This window comes from Mus caroli, unplaced genomic scaffold, assembly GCF_978045245.1.
Source record: "Mus caroli unplaced genomic scaffold, Mus_caroli_1 scaffold_17, whole genome shotgun sequence".
Taxonomy (NCBI): Eukaryota; Metazoa; Chordata; class Mammalia; order Rodentia; family Muridae; genus Mus; species Mus caroli.
In genome coordinates, this window is record NW_028227272.1 from 51715081 (window position 1) to 51730632 (window position 15552).

A 15552-nucleotide genomic window follows, 5' to 3' on the forward strand; every position below is an offset into this window, starting at 1 on the left:
CCTGTTACCCTGTGGGTCCAGGGATCTACCTAAGGTTAGATGTAACTAAGTCTTAGTCTTAAGTAACTAAGTCTGCAACTTAGTCTTGATGACTAGTAGCTTTTCCAGTACTGATCCGCCTCAGCAGTCCCCACTAAAAGTATTTATTCAATCAATAACTGTTATAAGTACTAATTCCGATAAAAAAGGAAGGCTCTTGAGCAAAAATAAAAGACTTCACTAAAAATTCAAAATGAGTGAATTTAAACAGAATGCTTATAGTATGTTGCTAAGTGCAAGAAGCTGATCAATGAAGGCTATACAGGGCAATCATATTAGTATGACTCTTTGGAAAAGACAAATCCTCCAAGGAATAAAGTGGCTATGTCATTGCTAAAAACTGATAGATAGTAGTATATTAAACTATTGAAGCACAGGGCATTTTTCTTCAGATATTGAAACTTCATATATGAATACATAGTGGTAGCAAGGGCAGGTAGCACTAGAGATAACAAGATGGTGAGAGGCAAGCATAAGAACACAAGCAACAGAAAGCAAGTTTACATGGCATCATCAGAAACCAGTTCTTCCATCATAAGAAGTCCTGGATACACCATCACACCGGAAAAGCAAAATTCGTATCTAAAAATCACTTCTCATGAAGTTTATAGAGGAAGAAGGACATAAATAACTCCTTTAGAGAAATTCAGGAGAACATAGGTAAACAAGTAGAAGCCCTTAAAGAGGAAACACAAAAATCACTTAAAGAATTACAGGAGCCAGGCAGTGGTGGTGCACGTCTTTAATCCCAGCACTTGGGAGACAGAGGCAGGTTGATTTCTGAGTTCTAGGCCAGCCTGATCTACAGAGTGAGTTCCAGGACAGCCAGGGATACACAGAGAAACCCTGTCTCGAAAAAGAAAAAAAAAATACAGGAAAACACAACCAAAGAGGTGAAGAAATTTAACAAAACCTTCAAGTATCTCAAAACAGAAGTAGAAACAATAAAGAAATCACAAGGGGAGACAACTCTGGAGACAGAAATCCTAGGAAAGAGATCAGAAGTCAAAGATGGAAGCATACCAACAGAATACAAGAGACAGAAGAGAGAATCTCAGGTGCACAATAGACCATAGAAAAAAGTAGCACAACAATCAAAAAAAAAATTCAAAATGCAAAAACCTCCTAAGCCAAAACATCCAGGAAATCCAGGACACAATGAGAAGACAAAACCTAAGGATAACAGATATAGATTCTCAATTTAAAGGACCAGTACCAAGAAAAAAATATATATAGAAGAAAACTTCCCTAACCTAAAGAAAGAGATGTCCAGGAACATACAAGAAGCCTACAGAACTCCAAATAGATTGGACCAAAAAAGAAATTCCTCTGGTCACATAATAATCAAAACACCAAATGCACAGTACAAAAAAATAATATTAAAAGTGGTAAGGGAAAAATGTCAAGTAACATATAAAGGGAGACCTGTCAGAATTATACCTTACTTCTCACCAGAGACTTAAAGCCAGAAGATCCTGGACAGATATCATACAGACCCTAAGAGAACAAAAATGCCAGCCCAGGCTGCTTTACCCTGAGGGGCAATGGGCTGGGCACAGACAGGCTGGTCTCGAGTCGAACTGAGGTCTGAACCCCAAAAATGGTAATAATTCACCTTCATGACATGGTAGGCGTTCCCTCATGCTCCTGGAACTCTGGCTCCTGCCTAAGTTATCACCCCCCAAAACCCCCACAAGAGAAGTATAGCTAGAAGTCAAGTAGACAATGGCCCAAGCTTCTGACCTTCAGGCTAAAATTCTCCTCACTTACCTAGCAATAGTAAAGACCATAAAAAAGTCTGTCCAGCCCCTGCTTGCTCTCTTACTCGTCTCCCTCTTACCCCTCACTCTTACCCCCTCTCTCCTTTCTTTGTCTTCTCCTCTCCTCTCCTCTCCTCTCCTCTCCTCTCCTCTCCTCTCCTCTCCTCTCCTCTCCTCTCCTCTCCTCTCCTCTCCTCTCCTCTCTCCTCTCCTCTCTCCCTCTTACTCTCTTTGTCTCTAGCCTTCTCTCCTCTCTCTCTCTCTCTCTCTCTCTCTCTCTCTCTCTCTCTCTCTCTCTCTCTCTCTCTCTCTCTCTCTCTCTCTCTCTCTCTCCCTGCCTTTCTATAATAAAGCTCTAAAACCATAGAGAATCTCTGTTCCAGTCAAGATCCGCTGTGCTCACTCTCGTCAATGTTGGGAACCTCTTCCTTCATCCAGCTCTCCCATAAACCCAGTGGCTTTAGCCAAGTAGCTCAGGGACTCCCAGGTAGGGCTGCCCATTGCCACCCCTGAAGAGTGGGTCAGAGGCTTAGATGCCCACCCAGGGTGAGTGGAAGGTAGATAGCAGCCCTCCCACACCTGACTGACCAAAGAATTGGTGGAATTCTGGCGAGGTGCGGGTCTTCCCCTTCCCCCTCTTCCCCAGGGCCCCCTTATTAGTTCCCAATAATACCCAGCAAAACTCTCAGTCAACAGAAATGGAGAAACCAGCCGGACAATGGTGGTGCACGCCTTTAATCCCAGCACTTGGGAGACAGAGGCAGGTGAATTTCTGAGTTCGTGGCCAGCATGGTCTTCAAAGTGAGTTCCAGGAAAGCCAGGCCTATACAGAGAAACCCTGTCTCGAAAAACAAACAAACAAACAAACAAAACAAAACAAAACAAAACAAAACAAAAAAATTGGAGAAACCAAGATATTCCATGACAAAAAAATTTACACAATATCTTTCCACAAATCCAGCCCTACAAAGGATAATAGATGGAAAAATCCAACACAAGGAGGAAAACTACACCCTAGAAAAAGTAAGAAAGTAATTTTCCAACATAATTCACTCATTAGAACACAGTGAAATATCTTTATGTTTGCAGGTTTTTAAAAGAAATAAAGATTTACATAAACATAGGATGTAAGACAAACTTCAAAGAGGGAATCTAAATCTACAGAATAGTAAAATGAATTCATGGAAGAGAGTGGCAGAAAAATTGACTTAAACACCATTGGCAAGCAGTAGAAAATGAGGATTTACTGGTAAGGTGGAACTATTTCCATGGAAGAACAAATTAAGAACTATGAAAACACTTGCCTGGATTTTGAGAATAAATAGATATATAAATGGAAAGTAGTAGGTGAAGTTATCTTCTCTATGTTAAAATCAGAGATTACAGAAAGAAAATGAGAATAAACGTTAAGAAGCTTGATTAAAGGCAAAGACATAATTACAAATTTGTGTTTAAATTGATTTATAAATCAATGGACATACATATATTAATGTCATATGAACATGTTTTTATGAAATATATGCTCAAAGTTAATGGATGTGCATGGATAAATGTTGATATACTGCTGAGAAGCTATGTGGTTTCTTGCTCTGCCTACTGAGTACCTAGTCAAAGATATCCAGAACTCAGTGAAATTGCCATTCTGAAATACAAGACAAGAGAATAGATTTACTGGAGGAAAGTATTATTGTAAATGAATATAGATAGTATCCGAAGTGAGCCTGATTCTTGTTGCATTACAAAATAATAATGAAATGTCCAAAAATAATGAAATATGTCAGAAGTACACAGCATGTAAATTTAAAAATCAACTAATGACCCAAACTGAGACAATTATAAAGTTTATATTGTTTTTTAACATAATATAGAATATCCACCATTCTATGATGCAGATATATTAAAGAAATAGCATAATATAGAATAGACAAATAACTAATACAAAAGAATTGCAACTTATTTATATAGTGGGTTCTTTAAAGAGGATGAAAAAATTTGATTTGTATAGAAATGTCATTCTCTACATCAACCAATTAGGTTTAATGTTACCATTCTTAGCAAATTCTAATATCTCTACGCATTTACTGTAGTTTCACAGAATTTACCGTATTGTTGCTAGTATCAATGACCTCATATTAATCATGAAGGAAACACACATAATCATATCCAAGGCCATGGAAATAAAACATTTATTTAGAGATCCTCGAAACAAAACTGTCAAGAAGGAAGAAAGAAGAAGAAGAAGAAGAAGAAGAAGAAGAAGAAGAAGAAGAAGAAGAAGAAGAAGAAGAAGAAGAAGAAGGAAAGAAAGAAAGAGAGAGAGAGAGAGAGAGAGAGAGAGAGAGAGAGAGAGAGAGAGAGAAAGAAAGAAAGAAAGAAAGAAAGAAAGAAAGAAAGAAAGAAAGAAAGAAAGAAAGAAAGAAAGAAAGAAAGAAAGAAAGAAGGAGAGGAGGAGGAGGAGGAGGAGGAGGAGGAGCAGCAGCCGCAACAGCAGCAGGAGGAGGAGGGAGAAATCTGAGAAAGTATTGTATAAAGAAGGCATGGGAGACATGCTGAGTAATGTAATCAGATGAAGGTGCCCCAGGTAAGTCTAAATAGCAGAGCTGTGTTAGTGACAGAACCCATTATTGTTTTAATTTTTTTTTTTGCATTACCAAAAGAAGGAAGCATTCAAATGTCCAGAACTGTATTATATGTATGAGAATTGTGCCAGAATAACTTTTAAAAACCAGAATAGTTATATTTAAAAATAGATTACCAGGGACTAGAGAGATGGCTAAGTAGTACAGAGTACACATCCCTCTTCCAGACAGGAGTCCTGTCCCAAGCACCCACATCCTTAGGCTTGTTTACCAGCTCCAGGGGATCCTACACTCCTCTAAGGGCCACTGGACTCAAAAGCACATTTTCATGTAGAAATTGGTCCTGTGGAGGCCTGATGCCCCAGTGTAGGGGGATGCTAGAGTGGTGAACTGAAAATGGGTGAGTAGGTATAGGCGCATCCTCATAGAAGCAAAGGGGAGGAGGGTAGGATGGGGGATTTGTAGAAGAGGATATCATTTGAATTATTAACGAATAGCAGAGTAAATAAAAAAGTTACAATACACATATTCAGCACTTGAAAATAGTTAAAAACTGTTACAGGACTATGTAAAACAAAATTATCTAACTTTTGTATAACAATTGGTGACTTTTTAAATTATCAGTTTCTTTTTCCACATACTATACTGTCACCATAATTACAGAGTTGAGTTTATTTAATATGGTTCCTACCATTTAGAACAGTAAGCTTCATTCAGATAGGGTTTTTTGTTGTTGTAGTTTTTAGTATTTATTATATTTAGCAAATTAATTTACACTTCTCTGAGAGCAAATGTTTGAATGCAGATGTCTTCCCTACACACTTAAGAGGAATTTTAACTTACATAGAAGTTTTATAACATTCTCAAAGGAAAAAAATCTAATTTATGAAACTTTAATTAAGCCAAAAATTTAAATAAACTAATAATTATTGATCAGCAAAAAACATCAATGATATATAATATTTAATTATATATATAAAATTAAAACCCTTTTCATTGTTGGGCATTGTAGTAGAATTGTGAAACATTTATTAAGACAAAGAATGTAAAGAATATTCCTTCTATTCTTACAGGAGGCTGCGGATTCAATTAAAGTTCTTTTAGCTAGTTGAATTTAGCTACTCCATCTATTAATTATAGAGATAACATAAGAGCCTATACTTATCTGCTCAATGCAGGCATTATGCTGGCCTCTTTTTTTCCAAACAGAAATGAAAAGTACCACTCACATGCATGTTTTCTTTTGAATAATTAACATTAATTCTCCTGAGAACAGATATTAACACCTAATAAATAAATAATATTCTGAAAGATACAATTTAATAGTTGGAGAACTTGAAAGAAATATATAACTTCACTGAAGGGATACTTAACAATGGGATAAAGAGGTATGTTATTTCACAATGGAAAAAGGATTTCTACATCTCTCAATTTACATGGAAATAATATCATTCATTTTAAAGCCTCATGGGAATCACTTTTGTCTTTGTCCCATTTTTGTTGCTAAATTCGATTTATTTTACTTTTGTAGGAGTTAAGTTTGCAATCCAAATGAACCCCTTCCTAAGTGCCAAGCGTTTGCTGAAAGGACCTTGATATAGCTGTCTCTTTTGAGACTAGGCCGGGGCCTAGCAAACACAGAAGTGGATGCTCACAGTCAGCTATTGGATGGATCACAGGGCCCCCAATGGAGGAGCTAGAGAAAGTATCTAAGGAGCTAAAGAGATCTGCAACCCTGTAGATGCAACAACATTATGAACTAACCAGTACCCCGGAGCTCTTGACTCTAGCTGCATATGTATCAAAAGATGGCCTAGTCGGCCATCACTGGAAAGAGAGGCCCATTGGACATGCAAACTTTATATGCCCCCGTACAGGGGAATGCCAGGGCCAAAAAGTGGGAATGGGTGGGTAGAGGCTTGGGGGGGGAGGGTGTGGGAGACTTTTGGGATAGCATTGGAAATGTTATTGAGGAAAATACCTAATAAAAATATTTTTAAAAAAAGACAATGTGTGTATTATTTTTTCCACATTTCTGTGACTAAAATGGCACATTAAATGAAGTTTGTTTTGATGTTTTGTGTATTTTGGGGTTTTAAGTTTTGTGGTTGTTGTTTGTAATTTTATTGCTGTTACTAACAGAGGTCATCTACACGGCCCAATCTGACTTTGAACTTGTGAACTTCAGGTCTGGGTCATCTGAAGACTGCAAAATATTTGTATTTTCAGGGGAAAAATTGAAATGACTCAGAACCCAAGTTTGTATTTCATGATAAATATTGATTTATATAACAACAAGAATGGCACCATTGTTGTTATGAAGTAATCATAATGTTTATATGCCAAAAACAATTGAATTATCTTTGAGATTAAGAGTATTAAGGTGGGATAAAGAGAAACCATACCTCAGACAGACTTCAAAAGTATGAAATATTTAGTATAGACATTTGTTAACGATTCTCATTGTTTTTTTAATATCAACTACAGAGCCTACCAAGTGTTTCTGTATTACTCTATTACTGAGTTACAAAATGGGTACTATTTCTATTTGTTCTTTTAAATATGCTTCTGCCTGTAATATCATTCACATATAAAACTTTCCTAGTGAGGAAATGTGTAAGAACCTCACATACCAAAGAAAGAGAACAAATGGTCTTAGAGGGTTGTCACATATGTCTCCAAGCAAAGGTGTGTAACGGAAATGCAGGGACAAAGATGGAGCAGAGACTAAAGGAATGGCCAGCCAATAACCAGCCCAACTTGAGATCAATCCCATGGATAAACACCAATCCCTAACACTATTATTGATATTCTGTTATGCTTGAAGACAGGAGGCTACCATGACTCCGCTGAAAGGCTCTACTCAGCAGCTGACTGGAACAGATGCAGAGAACCGCCACAAAACATTGGACAGACGCTGGGGACTCTTATGGAAGAGTTGGGTGAAGGATTAAAGCCCTTAAATGGTATTGGAACTCCACAGGAAGCCCAACAGGGTCAACTAACCTGGAGCCCTGGAAGCTCTCAGAGACTGAGCCACCTACCAAAGAGTAATATGGCTGGCTGAGACCTCTGGCACTTACCTGTTGCTCACTCTCCATGGTTTCCTGCAGAGAAGAGAAAGGAAGGGAAGATGGGGGGGAAGAAGTCTTCGAATGTGGATGGGGGTCCTGGAGAAGGGACAGCATTTGAAATGTAAATAAATAAATAGTTAAATTACACACAGACACACACACACACATATATATATATACACACACACACACATATATACATATATGTGAGGTAAAAGGAAGAAGGAAGGAAGGGGAAAGGAGAAGAGGAGTGGGAGAAAGGAAAGAATGAGGGAGGAAGGGAGGGAATAGGAGAGGGAGGAAGGACAAATATAATACCTAGGAATCTCAAGAATGTAAAATTCTCAAATGTCAGTGCACTCTAAATTATATATATACACGTATATATATATATGTATATATATATATAACTGTATTACCTCTTTTCATAATTTTCTGATTATAAACAGGCTTTTAAATAGTTTCATTGTCCTTATAAACATGTCAAAAGATTAATTCTAGGTTCACATACAGCTGCTTCTTAAGCTATGATTCAAGACTCCATCTCATAATAGAATACAAGGATCGTCAAAAATTAGGGAATACCACAAAGAATTTCTGAACATGCAAAAACTTACCACATACAAAATCAATTGTGTAATACATCCAGTGTGTTTCTGACCAGAGTCAACCATGCTGCACCACTTTGCAACAGGCTGAGAGGAAAATGCACCTCTATACATTCCATGCAGACTCAGCCACACCACACACCACCAAAGGAGGCCAGAAACACAGTCCCAGATTAGAGACTATTGTCTTTTCAACAAGCACACCATTTTTTTGGTTTTTCAAAATATTGTAATGGGCTTGTAGAGACAGCTCAGCACTTAAAAGCACCTGTTGTTCTTTCTGTGAGGACTGTTTGGTCCCAGTATCCACACTGGAAATCTCACAATCAACGTTATCTCCAGTTCCAGGGGATCTGAGGTACTCTTGGCCTCTGCAGGGACCTGAATTCATGTGCACATACAGTCTTATGTACACATAATTAAAAACAAAACATGCAAAGTTACAATAATAATGAGGCGGCACATAATATTATATTGAGTAAAAGCATAAGCACTTGTGCCCACATGTGAGGACCTGAGCTTGAACACTTGGAACCACATAAATGCAAAACTCAACATAGAACCTTTGCGCTCCTAACAGGAGATGAAAAGCAGGAACAATTTTCAGAAGCTTAGAGTCCAGCTAGCCTGACATGCACAGAAAAAACAACATAGACACCCTGTCTTAATGTGGAAAGTGAGGAGTGATAACAGAGGTTCCTCTCTCATCTCTGCATGTGCATCATAAGGCATCATTCCCATATTTGCCCATGCAAATGTGCACATGTATACAAACATACACATAAAATAAAATAAAATAAAATAAAATAAAATAAAATAAAATAGAAAATAATAGTTGGATTGCACAAAACAAAACCAAAAATCATTTAACATGTTTCTTAGTCACACATTAGTGAGTTTTTCTTTTATATTGTATCAAAATGATTAATTTTGAAACATTTTCATTGACTTGCTGACCTGAGATTCATAACATTTACCTACCAGATGATTCTTGGCTTGGGATTTGGGCAGAATATTTTTAAAATTCTGACATAGTCTTGTATATAGTCTTCCTAATTTTTACTCTGTGTTCTTCTTTACCAACTCTGAGGACTAAAAAATCAAAATATCAATCAACTCTGAAAGCCCTGGATGATCTTGTAGATCCTACAGTGAAAAATATTCAGCCAAGTTAGATTCTTTATGGAAAATCAAACAGACTATGTCTCATCATTTGTAAGTTTGTTCTCATCTTTAATAAGTGACAAAAGTACATATATATACATATATATATGTATATGTATATATGTGTGTGTTATATGTATATATACACATATATGTATATTTATGTATATGTATATATATGTATACATGTACATAAATACACATACATGTATTTATGTATATGTATACATATATATAAACTTTATAAAATGTCAAATAAATCAATAAGTATATCATTAATTATTCATTATAATTTTATTGATAATACTTTTGATAAACCGTCAACTTTTATTTATTTCTGTACCAGGCTTGCATAAAAATTTCTTGGGTGAAAATGGTCCTGAGATGAAAAAAGTTTAAGAAACCCTATGGTGGAGTTTTGCCTTTATATAATCTCATTCCTTGACTTTGAGAAACGCATATCTTGAGAACCACAAATATCTCCTATAATATCCTTTGAAAGCCTCTGCAGGTGGGTAATATTTCTCATCCAGTTTGGTTTGTATACTCTAAAATAACCGGACAAAACCAAATTGACTCAAAAAAAAAAAATGTCACTCTGGAGAGACGGGAAGCTGATGAAGACAGAGTCATTCTCACAGGTTGAATGGTCCAGTGTTCTGCTTCCCTTTCCTATCGGAACAGAAGTCATTTTGTGAATAATGCAAGTAAAGAGTTCAACAGAATAAGCTGAGACAGGGGTTGACTCTATACATGTGGGAGTTGGGATTAAATTTTGACCGTACTAAGTTTCAATATAATTTTCTAGAAAACAAAGACATGTGATCAGTAACATAAATTACAGACATGTATGAAAAAGCAATTGTCAAATGCTCTCATGACTCTAAATTTAAATTAACATTTATATTACTATAAAAAATCATCATCACAGTCAATTGTTCCTATAGAAAAAATAAACAATTATACTGTCAGTAGTGAATGACTGAATCTGCTTAAAGCAGCCAGCTTAGAGATTTCAAGTGCAAAATTCCTATATTGCCATGGGAACAATACATGTGCCTAATAGCCTTTTTCCCAATTTGATGAGAAATTAGTATATAATACTTTGAAGTAAAGTGCCTTAGCTGATATCTCAGCCACCTCAGGCTTTCTCAGACCTTTATCCGGCATGAAAATGGTGTGTTTGGTTTTGTTGGAAAGGGTGGGGTTGGGTTGGATTTTACTGAATGGAGCCAATCTTATTAAACTCTTTCCTGGAAAAAATCTGACTACAACTCTCAAGCTAAGGGTGTTTTGGATTGTTTTGCTCTTTTCTTCTGCAGAAGCAGTATTGACTATGTACTCTGTAATGAAAACTCATGTGTTTAAAATCAATTCAGAAGGTGTGTTGTGTGTTCTTATATATTTCTATGCAATCTGAATACAGCAAAAGATTATATGTATAGATAACTCAGAAAATTCATAGGCAAATCTAACAAAGCTTGTTCAGTAAAAACCAATTATTTACAGGGCTCACATTTTTCCAATGTAGTGTGAAATTTACTTATTAAGAAAACATGCTATAAGACCTCTTGAATCTTATTTGAATTACAACATTTTTATTGGACATAAAGTTCCCTTAACCTTTCATTATATGTTAAAAAATAAGGTGCATATTTTTTAAAGAGAAAAAGATTTAATTTAAGACTTTGGTGGCTTTATAATTCTGAACAAGTATGCTACAACAGCCACAACTAAGTGTAGATTTAACGGAGAGAATCATCAGATGTGCTTTTGATAGTGACATGATTGTGTTTTATGTAAGAATATTTTCTCTTTATGATCTTACTTATGACTATCTCTTTTCCTTCTCCAAAATTACTCTTATTATTACAGGCATAGACTGTAAAATGGTGAGATTTAAAATCCTAAGGAAAAGGACACTTTATCACTACATGTAATAATATCCGGTTTTCAGTTTTATCAACAGCAATTTGGGGACATTTATCTACAACTTAGACTTCTCCCCTGATCTAAACTTAGTTCTATAGGTTAGGGATTAAAGACTGAGAATTAAAGGGAATGAAGTATGCTTTGTATTTCAGTTTGGGCCTGTCTGGGAATTATGATCATGCCAGTAGAAAATTATACTTATTAAGCATTTGTAACTGGGCACCATTATTTATAAATTAATATAAACATTCTCAAAATAAATACTATGAGAGGTGTACTAAGAGATAGTTCTAAAACAATAGTCCAATTTCATTTTTAGAATTCAGTTATAGTGAACATGTTATATGTAGTAATTGAGAAACCAGTAATGTTGTGTAGAAACTAAATATTTTGTCCTAGGTAGGCTGAATTGTTCTGCTACCTTAAGAAAAAGAAAAGAAAGAAATTTCTGGTACTTACAAGGAAGCAAAAGGAATGTCTAGGAAAGAGTTTAATGGAATCTTCTCTTCTTTCTATTAATTAAATGTCTTTATGGACATTGTCATCCATGTATATCAAGCATTCCACCACCTCTTTTACTTGACACTCTCTTATCTCCTTCTTATTCCTGTTCCCTCCATTCCTCAATAAAAGTCCCCTTCTGCATAACCATAGACTTGGAACTGGAACTGTCAAATAAAATTTGATGAGTCGATTGTGGATACACGAGTGCAGGGAGGGACTTTTTGCTCTCAGTATCTATCAGTAGCTGATAGATCAGATGGAATGGTTATTGTTACTGAATAGCAAGAAGTTAGCTGCATATCATCTGCACACTTTAAACCATTATTTTTTAATATAATAAATTCTTAAAGTAAATAATTATAATAATATGACTTGTACCTGCCATTCAGAGAGAACACTGATGTGTTATTACTTAGCCTACATTAACTTACTTCATTCACAATATCTTGTTTGTAGTACATGTAATAAAACTTTAAAGTAAAAGATATACTAAAAGGTTTTTTTTTTCATATCAAAAAATCAATTTTACCCAAAGGTTATGAAAAGGCTCTGGAAACTTAATAGTAAAAATTCATTTCCAGACTATTCTTTTACATTCCTGACCTGAATGTATATAGGCTTTTTATGGCTCAGTTGTATAGTTAACATTTTTAGCACATTTGTGCTAAGTATTCTGAAGGAAGCTTATTTTACTGTTCCCCTCTCTTACACACACACACACACACACACACTCGACTATCAAAACAAATAATGTCAAGGCTTTATAAAAATAGATTATTGAAATAAGGGAAGGTAAGCCAGTTTGTGGTCTCATGAGTCTGCGCGCATCCTCCAGGTACTCTAATGATGTGGTCGCTGAAAATACATTTGTTACACAATCTGCAATGTCTAAAATTTTAATTTTCCGCTATGAAGCATCAAAGGTCTGTCTCGGATAGTCGGAAATGTGTTTCTAATTGCTTTTTCCATGCAAAAAGATACAATAGATGACTAACAGCAGAACAATTAATCATGCATCTAAGTGCAGCTTCTCTTCTGCATGTAATATTTATAAGTATTTATAAACTCCAGGCTAATGCTGACATCAATGCCTACTTGAGAAATCAAATTCTGTAATTGTCACATGCCCAAAATTCACTGAGAATCAAGATCATTACTTGTTTATGTTTCAGATTCTATTTATGGTCACTTGGGGTGGAGAAATAACTATTTTTAAGTTTCTATTAGGAATGGAGAAATTGGTTGGCTGTACTATTCTTACCCTTTTACTGTTGCTATTACTGTTGATTCATTTTCTCTTCCTCTGACTACAAAAACCCCGTAAGACATTATGTGAAGATGATGCTTTCCTCCTCTGTGTTTGTAAAAGGTCTTTCTGTGTAAGACTTCCCTAATTTTTAAATTTTATTTAATAATCCAGCTACTTTAATAATTTAATGGAAATTTAAGAGCTTAGAAAGTGACAGTGAGACCTGCTTGATTTGCAGATGTGTAGCAGCAAATCATCTGTTACTGTCGTTATTTATCTTACCAGGCATATGGTTTCTAGTTTGTTAACATGGTGATATTTGTTAATTATTGGTCAAGCTTTTATTTTAATTCTTTAAGAAGAATTTTATACAAATTACTTCAATCCATCCAGAACCACAATTCATTTTCTTTTTCTACTTAAATACTAAACAAGTTATGGAATATCAAAAGTGCATCCTAAATTTAACTTTAATCAACCATTTGTAAATAAATACAGTATAGTATAAATAACATATAGTATAAATAAATACTAACTTATTTATGATGACTCACATATGTCTATAACCTCTTGTATCTTTAGGATTTAATACACCTAATATGTATTTATTTAAATATCAGATTTAATTTTTGTCATAAACAAACCAAACTTTACATGATACCACTACAGACCCTGTAAAATGATAGGAATAACATTTGAAACACTCAAAATTTCTTCACTTATAGGAAAACGGAAACAACTAAAGCAATTCAACATTAGTATTCAAGTAGTCCATAGTTTGTCAATGAGAACATAGAAACATAGAAAATTACTGCCATAAATATAATGAGATAGCATCTAAGAGCAAGTGAGATTTGAATTGTGCCCAGGAAGAGCTATTGGAATTTGAACGGAGCAAAAAAAGACAAGTGCTAAGATAAGAAAGGAGCCTGAACTAATCTCAGATGCAAAAGTGAGTCTGAGGACTTAAAGATGATGACAAGAAAAATAATGTTGAAATATCTTAAATATCTGCAGATATGTTGAGGAAGGGGATCATATGGAGAGGATATTGATTCTCAGACTACAGTGCTTATGTTGTATCGTATAATAGAAGTCGATTTAAAAAATAATCCAACAGGGGGCTGGAGAGACAGCTCCACTGATTGCCTGCTGCTCCCACAGCGAAGCCAGGTTTGGTTCCCAGACCCATGTGGCAGCTCATACCTCTCTGTTAGTCCAGTTAAAAGTGATCTGCTATCTTCTAGCCTCTACAGGCAACTTCGTGAACAGAGTGCAACACTCATTCACCTAAAATAAAATGAATAACGATGAGTTCGAAAGCTAAATCATAGAAACACATATCCAAATGCAGTTTCACATATAACAATAAGAATAGTGAAGTGTCGACATGACTATGGAAACAGGTTACACAGTCCCCTCAAGTCAAACCCTTTGTGTACCAGGCCATCACGGCGAACACTAGGACATGGTGAAAACCTGAAAATGCCTACTTTGGTTCTTTTCATTGTGACTGGATAGTTTTTTAAATGGAATATCATTGTGTGAAGGAAACTAGTTTAAAGCAGACTTAGGCAGAGGACTACTACATACCTGAGATAATATCTGATAGAGTTCTAACTCCTAAGTCACAGATGAGACTAATTGCTGGTACACCTGGCCTATTGGTTTCAGGACATGGTCCCTTTCATTTTGATAATCTATGGCATGCATATTCAAATGAAAGTTGAAATAAAGCAAATAGAACACAATCACAAATGTTTCCCTTCCATTTAAACCCTTTATATTCCCACTGTGTCAATTAGTTTTTTTTTTTTTTTATCATTGGGACATAATACCTGTCGTAAACAACTTAATGGATGAAAAATTTATTTGGCTCAGCTTAGAAGTTTTGCTTTAAATATGTCCAAAGAAGACATGAGCAGCTACACTGGCAGCAGGGCCATGAGACAGTGGCTTTGTTTGCATGAAGATAGACAAATATTCAAAATTATATTGTAACTGGGAAGGTACAATCATGAGAAACCTGTCTTTTCCTCATAGTGGTCTATTTTTGTCAACTATAACCCATCTCCTAAATGCCTCATAGTTTTCAAAATTGTGCCTTGTGATGGGAACTAGACACTCTTAACACTAGCCTATAAGGAACAACTTTTATTTAAACATAAACATATCCATGTTCTTCTCTTCCCTGACCTGTATTGCCTACCTTCATCTCCACATCAAAACCTCTTTTTGGTTTTTTCACTCTACCTTTCCAAATGATCTGTTCCATTTGTCTGTCTCCCATTTGCTGTTATATATACACAATAGCACTAAAACGCTAACATAAATATTGGGTAAGGTACAAAAGAGAGGAATGAATCAATGACTTCTAGTTAGCCTTTGGTTGTAATCTCCCTGCAATTTACAGGTCCTTAACAGTAATTTGACTTCATTAGAAGTGTCAGAGAGGAAAAATGAATGTTAATTAAAGCTATAGTGGCCTTTCATAAAAAGATTTGTTTGGCTTTTTCTCATGCTAGTTCTTCATTTGTGTGCCATTTCTATCCTAGTTTTGAGCTGTACCAAGCAGTCTAGATACCAAGATTAGAATTTTGGATTAGTATCAGAAGTGGCAGCTCCCACAATATGTTCTTGACC